Below are 17,542 nucleotides of genomic sequence, written 5' to 3'. Positions count from 1 at the left end.
AACCTCACTCTACTACCGTGACCTCCCACACAACCCTACTAAATTCTCCTGCATTCATCTCACCCTGCTACTATGCTCTCCCTAACCCTTCCACATACTCTTCCCTCCTCCATCCCCCTTTACTCATCCCAAGCCTTTGTGTTGAGTAAATTAAGGATATACTCCCAATTAACACTTCTGGATTTCTTTCCTCCTCCACCCCTCCATTACTCCAGTCAATCTAACTAACAAACTCTCATATCCGCGGATCAAATTAACTCATAATAATACTAAAACTGTACTCATTATTTCCCAATACTAATCCATCACTAATTCTTGTTGGTTTCCAGAGTAGCGTGCTACTCACCGAAAAGCGCTTCGACGCATCGTCAGGGGTAGTAAGCGCCATATAAATACGATTACAATACAATACCATACAATACAATATACTACAAGGCCTACATGGGTTGACTTAATGATATTGAAAAGGGAGGTTTGGACCTGTCAAAATGGTTTATTTAGCGAAGATGAAATCAGTGTTTAAACAGCCATAGTCAAGCTACTATTGTAGGTCTGAAGCCATGTTTTACACTATCACCATAGTGGATGGCACAGCAGGCCCTGCAGCTAATGACCTTTTACTTACTGGCCCTTGGTACATTTTGTACCATACACTATGGACTTATAGGTAAGTCAAAATATACCAAGTAGGAATATGCCAATTCAACCATGTTAAAAGGATAAGGGGCACAGGCACTTTACCACTGGTTAGCAGGGTTAAAGTGCACAGAAGGCCAATGACCGCAAAAATATAGGGTCCAGCAAAAAGGTGAATTTTCCACATTAACCAAATGGAGAAATCCACAGTGCAAATCTGTTTGTTTTTTCATAAAGGCGCTTATGGGAAAAAATACCTTTGGGAATCGGGCCTCCTATGTGGCTCAAGGATATTTTCACATTTCAATAGATGTAAGCAAAATTATTTGATTCAATAGCTAATGTGGGGAGCAGGGGCACTCCTCCACAATGGCGGAGGAGCATCGCCCCACCTGCTAAGAGTCAGCAGCAGAAAAATAAAATGATATCACCGGAGGTTGAAGTAGGGATGAGGAATTGTGTGCCATTCAAACACATATGCGCACTTAGGTTACTCCAGCCTCGCTGTGTACACAGCTGGACTGGAGAAACTGCACAGGCCCCAGGGTTGTGTCTCAGCGGCAGTCGCTGCCGCTCAGACAAATCCTGACACTGCTTACTTGCTTTGTTAAGCATGTAAGCAGCGCCATGTTTGTTGGTGAGCCTCTTTTGGTGTCCCAGTGAATGCTGGCACACCAGACAGGAAAGGAGGACAGGCGAGGCGGTAGGAAAGGACGGTGGCCGCGACGAACAGCAAGTTTTTTTTAAAGTAATTTATTCCGTCGTTCCCCCTGCCACTCCCCTTGGTATCTGCAGCAGCCGCCGCTGGTGGGGAGAGTCTAATAAAGTGGACCTGCATGCAGCGCATCTTTTAATGCAAGCTTTGAAGGTAGATGTGAACGTTTGTGCATGTTATCACTTAAAAGGTGGAGGATCTTGATTTCAGTATAGGAAGAGATGAGAAGTTAGTGGCGTTTCTTTAAAGAAGAATGTTTAATAACCCTTAGGTTCTATTTTACTAGAACATGACATAGCATGTTCTGGCCACTCACTTCACTCAGAAAGAGATCATTTAATGGACAATAACCCTGATGGTGCTTGGAGTGGGCATTTCAAAGCCTTGTCATTGAGACTAACTCCTCTCCAAAGTGCTAAAATTATTTTTTTAGTTGGATCACTATTAGATAAATGAGAAAGAGATTTGGTGTTTACAACAATTATTTTGCTCATTTTATTCTGTCTTCGGCTTTAGATTTTACCAAGAATGTGTCCATTTCTGATCGTTTTACCGGCACTCTATCTACTGCTTTATAAGCTTTGATGGAAGTTTATTGAGATCGAGAGGTTCAGTAATCTTTGAAGAGAAAGCGGGACATATGCGAACTCATCTGTTGGCTTCAGTGTTTCTAAAAATGGGAAAAACAATGTTAAAGAAAAGGGGGGGAATGATGTTGGCAAAATGGAGAGTGGTTCACAATTGCATCTCACAATGTCTGAAAAACAGGAGAGGGTGATAGAGCTCAGAAGAATAGAGAAGAAACATTGGCCCACATTTAAGAGCCACTAGCACCACTTAGCGCTACCATAGCATCATTTTTTTATTCTAAGACGGCACTAAAGTGTTTTTTTCCATGCACCATATTTACAAAGTGGAGCAATGCATCCATTTCGCCACTTTGTAAACCCTTGCGCCACATTGTGCCTCTTGCAGGCATAATGTATGTAAGAAGGCGTACCGGTGCTAGGAGGCTCGCAAAAATGGAGCAGTGAAATATAACAGATTTCAATGCGCCATTTTTGGAGTCATTCTTAACGCCTGCTCGGAGCAGGCATTAAAATGACGCTCCCATAGAAAACTATGGGCCTCCTTGCACTTTGCTACACTAGCGTCAAGATTTTTGACACTAGTGTAGCAAAGCGCCACAATAGCGTCAAAAACGTTGATGCTATTGTGCTAATGACCACCATGGTGCGCCATTATATAAATACGGTGCAACCATGGTGTTGTTAGGTGCCAATAAGGGGCGCAGAAAAAGTGGCGCATCTGCTCTGTTGCGCCACTTTTCCTTACATATGGGCTATTCCATATACAATGGACAGTTAGTTATGAGGCAAAATAATACCCTTCATTACTGAGGCCCACCATTAAAAGGCGGTGTCCAGGGAATCTTTGGAAGATTACTCAGGGAGATCTTTTAAAAATGAGGCCTCCCTGATTAAATGAAGACTTGCTCTCGTGACATGCTATCTGGAGACGTGTTTCCGCGCTGCACGCCCATGTTTGCCTCATTCTCATTACGCACATGAACCTCGTGTTCTCCGTTCGTCACGCCCCGCACGAACACCCACGCTCGACTGGCTGAGCTAAGACTTCTGTCTAAAGTATTCCAGATGTTTTCCTGGGAGGCCTCGAGCACTTTCGTATTTTGGCACGAGTTGCCGGCTTTGTGGCGCAGCAAGCTTACGGAAGCTTGTGCATTGAGAGTGTGAGCTTTAATTTCATAGGGCAAGTCGACAGGAGGTTTGATAGCCGTTTAATGCTGTGCAATAGGGTGCTTTCACACGGGACACTACAGTCTTCCAGCGTTAGGCAGCAGTTTGAAACATAGAGGTCACCAGCTTGAGTTCCATCAGGCATGTCACATCAGGGTTGAAAGTTTGAAACACCATCGCATCCGTTTTGATATCACCAGTTCTTACCATACACAGCTCACCACCTGTGGGTCTAAAGTTTGAACCCTACAGAGACTTCACCATGCAGTCAGCAGGTCGAACACCAGAGAACTTACCACTTTGAGATTTCTGTTTCAAACTCTGCAGCTTCTTCATTCTTGATATTGACACTTAAAACCCTAAAGAGTCTTCCCATTGAGGGTCATCAGTTCACACCCCAGAGTATTCCTATGTGACTTGTCCAGTTCAATCACCATAACAGCTTTGATCTTGGAGTCATCTCTTTGAACAGAATCATGCACTGTGGTAATCAGGTCGAACTCTACGGATGCTTCCATGTTTGGGTCATCAGTTTGAACCCTAATGAGACTTCACTTTTAAGGTTCCCAGATCGAATCCTGCAGAGCCGTCCACTTTTGGCTCATCACCTTGAACCCTACAGAGCCCTCCACTGAGGTATCATGAGTTCAAACCCTGTACAGTCTTGTGTAGTGTGGCTCTGAGTTCAGACCCCATAAGTGCTTCCATCTTGGGGTCATCCGAACGAATCCTACAAAACGGTTGCTTGCTCAAATTCTACAAATCTTTTATTTGAGAATCGTGAGCCGGAACCATGCAGAACTTCCCACCTGGAGTTATTCTGTTGAAACCCTACTATACCGAGGATTCTGGCTCAACTCAGTGGTGTAACAAAGGTCCCCACAACCCAGCAGTGCGGGGGTCCCCTCAGTGCACTACATTTTACATGGTCGTCATGCCCTGACTGGGTCCAGGGGGAAGGAGGCCCCCTCCAGGGACTTTGCAGAGGGGCCCTCAAGTTTCATTACGCCAGTGGCTCAAACTCCAACAATACCTTCAATTTTGAAGTATCCAGATTCAAAGCTATTGAGCCTTCCCCTAGACGTATTCAGTTCCAACCATACATTATCATCAAACTTGAGATTGCCAAAACAAAACTGTGGTAAATTGATTTCTCTGGCCGTCAGTCATCGAATTGTGACATAACTAACATTTTTGTCTCTTTTGGCATTAAAATTCACCCATTCAATATTCATGTTTTGAACGAATATTTATTATCTTACACAGTTTGACTTAATATTCATGAGGAGGAGGATGAAGAGCAGGATTGACCATGCTGCTTTTGGAACCTGTGTCCTGCTGGTTATACTCCGATGTTGATAGCCAGGATTTAACCTATGGAGCTAGCTTAACAGTTTAGATATCTTTATTCAACAGCCTTTGGTTGGAAAAGTCACCATGATTGGAAGGATACTAGCACTCCCCCAATTTCCCCCATATTTTATATATAAAAGCTGTTCATGTAGCATAAATAAATAAACATGAGCCAAATGAAGCAAACAAATGTGTAACGCTTTCAAGCCAGAAGCTCCCCATTTAGGCCACATGCAAGGGGTATGGCCAGTTAGGGACTGCTTAAAGCAGGACCAAAATATGTAGAAAAGCGCAAAATGTCTTCAATCAAACATAATTCTAGACACTCCCTTAATCACTGCACTGCGCCATTCAAGACTGTCTCTTTAAACAAGAGACAGACGAAAGAAGCTCCCAAAGAAAGCATTTAATGGGTGGTCTGGAATAGAAGAACCACAAGATAGATTTTCTTTCATTTGAATAAGAAGGAACCAGCAAACAAGCTCTTTTGGAAAGAGGAGGAACAATTAGCAGTACCAGTCCCCTCAAGCAAGGAAAGTGGCCATATTTAGTAGGCCCTGGTGGTAAAATTTGCTCCACTGGCGGAGTTTGTGAAGTTCTGGAACTACGCGCTATGCGGAGTAATGCTGAGTTCCCAAAATTCCACCATCTGTTAGCGCTCACAACGGTATTCTCAGGCCACTAGCTAGGGCATGGAAAATTTCACTAAAACTCACATGGATTCCGCCCTCATCGTTGCCTTTGCAGTGCCTCTCGCAAGAGCGAGGTACCGTGTGTGTCCCTCGAGCATCTTCTCTACTCAAGAAGCAGCTAAAACTACTCAAAAAGAAGTTTTCAAATGGATTGTCTATTCCATAGGTCTGTTCAAGTTGTTTTTTTAGTGGATAAACCTTTATTTTTTTTTTACATTTTTTCCAACAGGAAGGAAGTATCCCTGAGACTCCAACTTCCTGTTCTTGACTCCAGCTTCCTATTCCTGTCCAACAGGCTGCTCCTAGTGCTTTGTCCATCTCCTGGTCACTTATCACTCGAATTTCGAGGTAGAAGGATCACTCTCTTTGCCTGCTAAATATATACCTTTGGATTTAAGGACTGTGGCCCTCGTTATTACATTGGTGGTAAATCACAGGTGCAGCAGACATCCATTGCTAGGAAGATGGAGCTATGGCAGAGAATCGTGGACATGGTCAACGCCGTGGGATAGCACCCCAGAACAAGGGATGACATCAGGAAGATGTGGAACAACCTACGGGGGAAGGTGCGTTCCGTGGCAGCAAGACACCAACTAGCTGTACAGAGGACTGGCGGTGGACCCCCGCCTCCTCCCCCACAACTAACAACATGGGAGGAGCAAGTATTGGCAATCATGCATCCTGAGGGCCTGGCAGGAGTAGAAGGAGGACTGGACTCTGGTAAGTAAAATCTCTATTACTATCACTGCCCCTACCTGCATGCCATCACAATCCCCCACCCTTACCCTCACTCCCATCACTTCGCCACCTCCCACATATCCCACCATCCCAACCCACTCATCCCAATAGAAAGCCCTGCATGCAACACCAATGCATGGACACCCCTCACAGACCTGCATGGACACCTATCACCACTGCATGCACACTGGAGAGAATCGCCTAGCCCACCAAATAGCAACTCACACAAAGGCAAATCTGCCAGAGCAACAACACCCATAGAGGGCAACACACCCATGCACAACATGTCACAAGCAGAAACAATAACACTGCATTCACATCCCCACAGGTACCCCAGCCAATGTCCCTGGAGAAGAGGTGCCAGCAACATCCAGTCCCCCCCAAGAGGAAGCCCACAGTGATGACAGCAGCTCTGCTCGCCTGGATCTGGATGACCCACCTGGCCCATCAGGGATCTCCGGACAGTCGGTTATCCAGGCACTGTCACACACCACCACAGACCCCCCCCCCCCCCCAGGAAACACAGCACCCACCCAGCTGGCCCATACCTCTTTCCCTAGGACACGTCAATCAGCAGTGTGTCCACCACTACAGGGACCCCAGGCCACCCCACAAACACAGGACGATCAGGGACCTGGGGTCAGTGGGCACACAGTTCAGGGGACAGAGGCACAGGATAACAGGGAAGCTGGGAGGACTGCTGTGCGACAGGGGGAGAACAGGCCCAGGGAACCGACTCTCCGGGAGGCACTCACCGCGATCCTGGGAGCATACCAAAATTCCCAGGATATGCTGGGATAGATACTGGACAATTTGTAGGAGAACATGCGGATGAGGGAGGGACAGTACCTGGGGATCAGGGAGGACTTGAAGGACATCAACACCACCCTGGTCTCCATTGCAGGGGTGCTGGCAGACATGGCCAACACTATGAATGAGGCAGTGGCACACCACCGGGCCAATGACACTAGCCAAACCGATGAACAGCCCTCCGCCTTCGCTGCCGCTAGTGGACAGGAGGCCCGCCACAGGACCAACAGCCACCAGCACCCCTCCCCCTGCAGAAGGAGAACCACCCGCAAACATTCCCTGCAATCCAGGCAGAAGCCAGAGACTATTGCCAAGACCCCACCAGGAAATGAGACTCTCCTGATTGGCACCCTTGTGTCCCACTCCGTCACCCTGTCCACCTTAAACTGCCATTGTTCCCCATCCCATGCCCCCTTGGAAAATGCACCTGTGATACAAATAGACTGGACCCTATCCTGGACTTTCCTCCATCATCAACCCAGCCCATTCTACTACCCCCTCTACTTCTTAGCACTTAAATAATCACCCTTTGAAAAAATACAAGTATGGAGTATGTCAAATGATTTAAGTATGTATTAGTTTAACAAGGTTTAAACATTGCAATTCAACTGTACAGTAATGTATACATAGGCAAAACCTGTAGTTGGCTGCAGTCAACACACCAGGAGCGATAGTGGGGCACAAATATCTGCAAATAGAGATGCCAAAGGGTACAGTGAGTGGCCATAGAAGTGGGAAAAACAGCCTGCCAGTGACAATGTCAAACACAAAACTGCCAATTAAATGTGAATTTACACTGTCTTACCTGTGTGTCATTGGACGTATTGACGAATTATTGCACTTCTGTTGTCCTCATCCTCATCCTCTGTCTCCTCATCTTCACTGTCCACAGGGTCCACTGCTGCCACACGGCCATCTCTAGCCTCCTCCTCCAGCAGAAAAGGCACCTGGCAAGGCAAGGTTGTGCAACATACAGCATGCCACGATGATCTGGCAGACCTTCTTGGGTGAGTAGCACAGGGATCCACCTGTTAGATGGAGGCAATGAAACCTGGCCTTCACGAGGCCAAAGGTCCTCTCTATAATTCTTCTTGTTCGCCCATGTGCCTCATTGTAACGTTCCTCTGCCCTTGTCCTGGGATTCCTCACAGGGGTCAGGAGCCATGAGAGGTTGGGGTAACCAGAGTCACCTGCAAATATCGAGGGATAACCTGTTAGCCAAACACTAACCCTTAGGGCCAACCCTATACCCATACACCAACATATACTGGGTGGGAACCAGGGCTCACCTATTAGCCACACCCTGTGCCTCAGGAGTTGAGCCATCACATTTGGGATGCTGCTATTCCTCAGGATAAAGGCATCATGCACAGACCCAGGATATTTAGCATTGACTTGGGAGATGTACTGGTCCGCCAGGCACACCATCTGCACATTCATGGACTGAAAGCTCTTTTGATTTCTGAACACCAGGGGCGGAAAAATGCAATATGTGTTCCATCAATTGCCCCAATAATGTTGGGGATGTAACCCATTGCATAGAAATCAGCTTTCAAGGTGGCCATATCATCCACCTGGGAAAAACAATGCAGCTGCACATGTGTTTAATCAGGGCAGACAACACTCTGGTCAGCACGTTTGAGAACACTGGCTGAGACATTCCTGCTGCCAAGGCTACTGTCACTTGGAAGGTGCCAGTTGCCAGGAAATGGAGCACTGAATACACTTGCACAAGGGGGGGTTCCCAGTGGGGTGACGAATAGCAGATATTAGGTCTAGGGTGCAAAATGTTGATCAGCTGGTCATTATCTCTTAATTCCAACCACTACAGTTCGATGCATGTTGTGATTGTAACATTATTTTGTTGAAGATGTCCAAATGGTGCATTTGTGTACTGTGACACAGTTAGGAGCCATGGCCTGCCCCCCCCCCCTGAAATTGCGTCCACCTATCCTGTATGGAGGGACAGGTGGAAATGAGGTAATTCCGCTGACATTGTGCGCCGTTGCGGGATGCAGTTGAAAACCTCATTGGTTAACTTTGGGGCCAATAGGGTACAGTGGCCAATGGTGATGTACGCTGGTAGTGACGGTATGTACCACCGTGGACGTCACCGCCATTTTCTATCTGTTCACTCACTTGCTACCTGACCTTCAACAGGAGAGGACCTACACTGCATGTGCTGCTGTGACCGGTGTCTGGAACTGACCATGGCTCGTGTGACTGGGGAAAAGGGACCCAGCCTTTACCTCAGCAGAGTTGGAGAGACTGGTGGATGGGGTCCTACCCCAGTACCGAATGCTGTATAGGCCTTCAGACCATCAGGTGAGTACACCGTGAGTACGATGCATGGTGTGTGAATGCATGGAGTGCTGTGTGTGAAGGCCTCATGTAGGGGATGTGTGGTGGATGGGCCCTGGGCAGAGTGCAGCATGTATGGTGGGCCATTTCTGTACTACTGGGGATGGGAATGGGCATGGTGGGCCGTGAGTGTAACAGGCAGGACGGTCAGACTAATACCTTTCCCTGTATCCATTTCCATTCAGGTCAGCGCCCATCAAAAGAAGGGTATATGGTGTGCCATCACCAAGGACGTGCGGACTCTGGGGGTCTACGGCAGGCGGAGCACCCACTGTCGGAAACGGTGGGAGGACCTGAGACGCTGGGCATGGAAGACTGCAGAGTTCCAGCTGGGCATGGCCTCCCAATGAGGAAGGGGTGCCTGTCAAACCTTGACCCCCCTGATGGCCCGCATACAGGCGGTGGCCTATCCGGAGCTGGGTGGGCGCTTGGGGGCATCACAGCAGCCACAAGTGGGTGAGTACAATGCCCCAATATACAACTTGTGCATGGTGGGGTGGGATCCGGGAGGGGGGTGTGGGCCCTATGGGTGCCCCTAGGCCAGGCCTGGTATTCCAGGGTTGAACCCATGTTGGGCAGGGTTCTGATGTGAAAGTACTCCAACCAAGCTAGTAGAGATCCACTACTGGGCAGGGGTCTGTGGGTCTCAGGTATGCTGCAATTGGCGTTAGGTGTCCCTATCCATGGCCTGGTGACTAGCATTGTGACTGGTAGGGCATTGCCTAGTGCGTAGGCTGTTCCCTGTGTGTGAGTGTGTCGTGTACTCCAACTGTGGTGTTGTTGGCGCCACTGACCAAGTGTATCGTTTGTGTCTCCCCCCCCCCCCTTTTTGTTTTGTCACCCTGTCCTTATGTGCATTAGCATCATCTGGCGGAGGAGCAGAGGCACCGGCGATGGAGGGAGCTGCATCCCACAGGACCCAGGATGGCGAATCCACCGATCGTGAGGGCACCAGTGGGATGGAGGGTGAGGGGAGCACCACGGCAGAGACTGGACGGGACAGTTTGGACATGGATTCCTCCTCTGATGGAAGCTCCCTGGTGGTGGTGGACACCTCTGTGCCCACCCCAGCTACAGGTACAGCCGCCACCCCTGTACCAGCACCGCCCTCCCAGCAGCCCCTCAGCAAGTTTCCTGTGCCCGCTCACCCAGGAGGGTGGGCATCTCCTTCACCCCAGGCACCTCAGTCCCTGCCCCAGTTAGCCATGCTGCCCTGAGTGAGGAGGCTATTGACCTCCTGCGATCCTTCTCTGTTGGGCAGTCAACCATTGTGAATTCCATCCAAGGGCTGGCAGCCCAAATGCAAAAGACAAATGCATGCCTGGAGGGCATTCACACTGGTATGGTGCCCCTAACATAGATCAATCCAGGCTCTGGCCTCCTCTCTGATGGCAGCTTTTGTCCCTGTTTCCAGCCTCCCCCCTTCAACTTCCTCTACCCAATCCCATTCCCCTCAACCCCAACCTATCCCAAGCACACAGTCAGACAAGCATGCACCCAGGACAACACACAAGAGTGGACATGGCAAACACAAGCACCACACTTCATCACACAGGCACTCACACAAACACCATCCAAAATCTGACATACCAACATCCACTGCATCCACTGTGGTCCCCTCCTCCTTGTCGTCCACCTCCCTCCCAGTTGCGTCTCTACTCACACCTGCATGCACTACATCCTCATCCACTACCCCCATCACCAGCACACCTAACAGCACACGCCCCTCACTGGCAGTCACCACCCCCACTTCAATGCACACATCCCCTGTGTCCTCTCCCACTGTGTCTGTGTCCCCTCCTCCCAAAGTACACAAACGCAAGCACTCAGACACCCAACAGCCATCCACCTCACAACAGCATCCAGCCCATGCACCCAAACACAGCAGACAGACACCTCCTACCACCACTCCCAAACCATCTCCCTCTTCCCGCCCCAGTGTCCCTAAGAAGCTTTTCCTCTCCACCACTGACCTCTTCCTCCCCTCCCCCACTCTGTCCCTCACCTCAGGCCAGGGCGGTCAAAACCCAGGCAAGCACCTCAGCCCCCCAGTCCACTGGCACAGTAGTGTCCATAGCTACTCCAGGTGGGAGAGGATCCTGGGCATCAGGCAGCCACACTGAAAGGGTGCCTGCACCAAGTGCTGCAAGGAAGGGCAAGGAGGCCCCCCAACTGCTAAAAGGAAGGGCAGGGAGGCACCCCTAGCTGCTGAAAGGAAGGGCAAGGAGGCACCCCCAGCTGCTAAAAGGAAGGGGAAAGAGGCACCCCAAGCTGCTAAACGGAAGGGCAAGGAGCAATCCCTGGCTGCTGAAAGGAAGGGCCAGGGGCCTGCACCAGCAGGCAGAAAGGACAAGAGGCCTGGTGCTGGGACTCAGTTGGAGCCCCCACCAACAACCATGGTGGTTCAGCCGTCTGAGGTTAGAGGGGAAGGGCTGGAGCCTCCCCCCACCACTGCCAGCATTGCCACCAGCACCGCCACCTGCACCACCACCACTGCCAGCACCACTGCCAGCAGGAGTAGCCCCAGTGGGCAGCTGTCCGAGGCTGCAGGGGAAGGGCTGGAGCCTCCCTCCCCACTGCCAGCTCCACCAGCAGCATAACCACTACCACCACTGAGCAGTCGTCACCGCATGCGGACAGTGTGTAGTCCTGCCTCCATGGGCTGTTGTGCGGCCTGGCCCAAGCAAATCCTGTGGGTCTGACACCCAGGTGTGAGACTGTGACCTTGCACTCCCCAAGATCTGCATCATAGGGCACAATGCCCCCTCCAGAACCAGTGGAGAAGCCACCCACTCACCCAATCCACCACAGAAAGAAGCTCACTGGGCACAATGCCCCCTCCAGAACCAGTGGAGAAGCCATCCACTCACCCGATCCTCCACAGGATAAAGCTCACTGGGCACAATGCCCCCTCCAGAACCAATGGAAATGCCATCTACTCACCCCCTCCTCCACAGGATGAAGCCCACTGCCACTCACCCCATCCTCCACAGGATGAAGCTTACTGGGCACAATGCCCCCTCCAGAACCAGTGGAGAAGCCTTCCACTCACCCCATCCTCTACAGGAAGAAACTCACTGGGCACAATGCCCCCTCCAGAACCAATGGAAGCAGTCACCCACTTGAGAGACTGTGGCCTTGCATGTCCCAGGACCAGGCAGTGGGCAAATCACCTACTTGAGAGACTGTGGCCTTGCACTCCCCAGGACCAAGCAGTGGGGAAATCACCCACTTGAGAGTCTGTGGCCTTGCACTCCCCAGGACCAAGCAGTGGGCAAATCACACACTTGAGAGACTATTGGCCCATCCAGCACCAGTGGCGTTGTACCATCTTCCGGCTGAGGTGCCCCCCATTCCCCGTCCCCCTGAGGTGCCTTTCTATTTTTGACCTAATGCCTCTGCAGTGTTCTCTCCCTGTTGTTGCAGGAGTGAGGTGGGTCCTTGGACTATATGATGTGGCCCTGTGGCCCACGGACATTGAGGCCTGGGCAGTGTCCCCACATTTGTAAATATGTATATACTTGTTGATTTGGATCCACGTATTTATACTATTTTATCTTCTTACACTCACTTTAATCAATTTATTTTGTCCTTGCATCATTCCTGAAGGGTACGGAGTGTATATGTAATGTTACTGCATTTGGTTCTGTGTATGGTGTTGGGGGTGGGGGTGTTACATGTGTATGTCACTCTCTTTTTCCTCCCCGGTGTGCTAGGTGGCAGTACTCACCGTGGTCGTCTTCGCTGACGTTGGTGTTCGTAATGGAGCGGAAGGTAGAAGATCATGGGGAACACATGCAACTCAGGCTCCATGGCGGCGTGGTTCTTCCCTGAGTCTCCACAGGTGAGTCCTTGATTCTGAGTGGAGCCTTGCTTGTGATGTCTTTCCTGTTAGCACGCTAACCTGCTACTACTACCACCACCATAAGGTGGCACCTTGGGAATCCCTGCAGTAAGATGACTGAGAGAGGCAGCTCTTGCTTCATCTATTCAGGAAAAAGAACTATGGAGTGAAGTGAAATAGTTTAGTTAGTAACTAACTTTTATTAAAGATGTTGTCTGTGTGTATCTGGGTTGTTATAGGCAATATAGGCAATGGCAATCACACCCTAGTGTTCAATATAGTTAGAGGGCAGTATGAGAAGTATATAACTAACTGGCATATATTTTTTAAAGCAGATTTAAAAAAACAGGTTATGCTAAAAGCCAGGAGTGCAAATTAAAACACTAAAATAAAGATTTGAGACATAAACAAAGTAAAATAAGTTATTCCCCGTTTATTTTTAACAATTATAAAACCCACTCTTTCCACCCACAACAGGCCCAAACCTTTCCCTAAACAAATCATCTCTGACCCAACTAATATCCAAATGAAACTTGAATGTCCTGACCACTAGTCCAAATTCAAACCCTGGTCTCAACTCCCTTACCCACCCTCTTCACCCACAACAAATTTCCCTACCACCAAACTAAAAAATTTAAAAAGGAGGAGTTCTCCACATGGGTCAGGCGGTGGGCAAGGGTTCCTCTATGTGTGCCAACCTGTGGTCCAAGCACTCTATTTGTCGTAGGATCCATCACTGGAATATGCAGGCTGTGCAGAGAGGGGGACAGCAGTAGTCAGACACAGATGGGCATCAACCAGCTGGCATCAGGCTGCTCTCTTCTGGCATGTAGGTGGTTCACCAGGAGTAGCGATAGAAAGAAAGTAAATAGAAAAAGACAAATTGTAAACAATGTTCTGTGCAAACACTTGTTTAATATTAAAGTGGCATAGTAGTAGTACATTGATGGTCCCATAGGGCCACTGGAATTTGATATGGCTGATTATGAGTCACAAGACATGCCTCACTCTAGTTGATGAATGTGGAAAGATAAAAATGTGAACAGGCATGAATCCTTGGAAGTCATGAAATATAAATCACTTCCCCAGAAAAATGTGGAGCATGCCAAAAAGGGCTTTTTCAATTTTTTGGGTGGCTGGGACATACCTTTGGAAAGAATAAAGGACTGAAGCACTAGGATTTGACTCAGTGGGCACTGGGAGGAAAGTGAAACCCACCTTGTTTTTGGTTTGCAATGCATTAAAAACTTTGCAAAGGCTGCATTAACTGAAGCAGATACCTACTGCACGGACAACACTACTGTACTGCCGAATTGAACCATGCTGCAGTTAGGTCATGGCATGAGTGACTAAATGCCATGGGCAGGGAGGTAATGAATGATTACCTGGGTGGGAGGATACATATCTGCCTTGCTTAACAAATACATTGAGTTAAGGTAGTAAAATTAAAATATCTCCCAGTTTGAATCAAAGCTTTGATAACCAAGCAAAGTAAGCAGAGTAGGTGAACACACCCCTTTCCAGAAGTGATCCCTTATTTCTTCATCCAACCCTTCATCCTTTCATTGTTCTAGTCACCCTTTGATACCCATCATTTAAGCTTTACATTCTTTCATCCAGTCTTCCACAATTCAAATCCATCCATCCATGTAGGAGATCTTCGTGTCAGCTCCCCTATGACAGTCTCCTGTCCAGCCCCTGAAGCCTCCTCCTGCTTCCTCTAATTGTTCCCCCGCTGCTGTTTGGTCTGTTTGTGACTGATCCCACTCCACTTCTGCTCCCTCTATTCTGCTCTCTCTGCCTTTTCTGTTCATTTTTCTGCTCATTTTTTAATTCCTTCTCTGTCTTTTCTGTTCATTTTCTGCTTGATTTTCTCTTCCATCTCTGCCATGTCTTGCTGTTTTCTGCTCATCTTTCTCTTCCTTCTCTGCCTTGCCTGGTCACTGTCTGCACGTTTTTCTCTGCCTTTTCTGGTTGCTTTCTGGTTGTTCTTCTCTGCCTTTTCTGTTCATTTTCTGTTTGTTTTTCTCTTCCTTCTCTGCCTTTTCTGATCATGGTCTGGTCACCTTTTGCTCCTACTTTCCACTTCTGCTTGCTCTCCCTTCTTCCCGTCACTTATAGCCACCCAGCACCCCGCCTTCCCCCCCAGGACATACTTAATGGAGGTCACAGTGCGGGCGAGCCGCTGGTGTACCACCAGCGTGCCAAAGGCAAGCATGTCTGTACCCGTCCGTGCCAGGACTAAGCCCCTGTCAGGACCCCTTGCCCTCTCGCCATCATCCTCTACACCACCAAGGAGATCCTGGCCCTGAACCTTGGCCATTGGAACAACAGCTGCTACACAGCCTTCCCATGATCAACCAAAGGACCTTACACCTGCCGTCATTGCCGCTTCTCCTGCAACACAGGGCTGCCAGTCCGCACTTGATCCCTCAATACTTTTACCCAGAAGGGCACGAACAACCGCCAGATCTCTCTGCAAGAATGCCCCAGAAATCTGGGAAACCATCAACACCCTCTCCCCTGACATTGCCTTGATCTCCAAAACATGGCTCGACTCTACCTTGAACCCCGGCTTCACCAATGGCTACCCAGTGGCTACAAGATGATACACCGAGACTGCACCATCAAACATGGCGGAAGCATTAGCATCATCTCCAAGGATACCATCCGATGCATCTCCACCAACGACGACCCAACACCTCTCATGGTACACCTTAACTTCCATCTGCAGTTCGACACCAAGACCACAATAAGATGCACTCTCGTATACAGACCCTGGCACGCCGACTGGCTTTATGCAATGCCATATCCAACCTCATCGCTCTGCTAGCCCTGGACTCCCTCCACTATGTCCTATGTGGTGACCTCATTTTTCATGTTGACGACCCCAACAACGCCCATTTCGCCTCCACCCTGAAAAACCTGAACAACATTGGCCTAACCCAACTGGTCACCAAACCTACGCACAACGCCGGACACAACTTGATTCTATTTTCACCTCCAGTGAAATAATCAGATTCAGCCACATCACAGAACTTACCTGGACCAACCATGCCATCATCCACTTCACCATCTTTGACATTCAGCACACCACACCCAAGTATCTGAGCACCACCACCACAGGTGGGGCAAGATAACAGTGCCGCCCAACCCGAAGATTCATCAGACTTCACCCATGCCACCAAACACAACTATCACCGACTTGAGAATCAATGGTGGGCCACAAAGAACCCCTCCACCAGAACCGCTTACAAAGTAACCTCAGCAATTACACAGACACCAACCACAGGAAAGAAGTCTTCAAAATAGTCGATGAATTCACCAACCCAGCAGACATGGAGAACGCCATCTACCCCTCTCAAGAATTTTTCAACACCCTCTCAGGCTACTCCCACAACAAGATTGCCACCACCTACAATAACTTTGACCCCCCCCAACCCACGGCTCTAAACCTCAGCAACCTCAACCAACCATCACACACCAGCCGCATGATCACCACTTGGTCCATGATCACCTGTCAGACCACCATGGCCATCATGTCATCCGTGCACTCCAGGGTAGCCAACAGCCCCTGCCCCCACCATCTTTTAAACCTCACAACTGACCCTGTCAGCACTGAACTCACCAGCATCAACACCTCCATCACCACAGCAGCTTTCCCAGACAACTGGAAACAACTAGAAGTCAGACCCCTCCTAAAGAACTGCTCTGCCGACCCCAGCAAACTCAAAAATGATAGGCCAATCTCACTGCTCCCCTACCAGTCAAAGGTACTCGAGAAGGCCATCAATAAACAGCTCACTAAATACATGGAACAAAATCACCTACTTGATGCCTCCCAACCCAGATTCTGTGCCAAACAGAGCACTGAGACTGCCCTGACCGCTGCCACAGATGACATCAGAACCCTCCTTGACCGTGGGGAGACTGTGGCCCTGATCCTCCTCGACCTCTTTGCTGCTTTCAACACCATTTCCCACCACACCCTCAGCAACATCGGCATTCAGCAAAACACCCTCAAGTGGATTGCCTCCTTCCTCACAGAGTGCACACAGAGCATCCTGCTCCCTCCCTTCACCTCCAAACTCAAGGGCATCTTATCCAGCATACCCCAAGGACCATCCCTCAAAACCACCTTATTCAACACCTACATGACCCCCCTTGCAGAGATCGTCATATCCCACGACCTTAACATAATTTCTTACGCAGAGGACACTCAACTCATCCTCTTGCTCATGGAAGACCCCTCTGCCACCGGAATCAACTTCTGCTGTGCCATGATTAAAGTAGCCAACTTGATGAGAGAAACTGCCTTAAACTCAACTCTGACAAGACAGAATTTCTGAACTTTGGGAAGAACACCTCCATTTGGGACCACAGCTGGTGGCCAGCAGAATTCGGACAAACACCCACACCCACAGATTATGCACTCAACCTAGACATCACCCTCGACAGTGAACTGACCATGAAATGACAAATTAACACAGTCACCTCCTCCTTCACGCTCCTTAGCACCCTTCGCACACTCCACAGAATCTTCAGATGGATCCCGCTTAACTCCAGAAGGACCGTCATTCAGGCCCTTGTCATGAGCCGCCTCGATCACGGTAATGCTCTCCATGCCTGCACCTCC

The sequence above is a fragment of the Pleurodeles waltl genome, chromosome 4_2 (genome assembly GCF_031143425.1).
Source record: "Pleurodeles waltl isolate 20211129_DDA chromosome 4_2, aPleWal1.hap1.20221129, whole genome shotgun sequence".
Classification (NCBI taxonomy): Eukaryota; Metazoa; Chordata; class Amphibia; order Caudata; family Salamandridae; genus Pleurodeles; species Pleurodeles waltl.
This window is presented reverse-complemented; position numbering follows the sequence as displayed.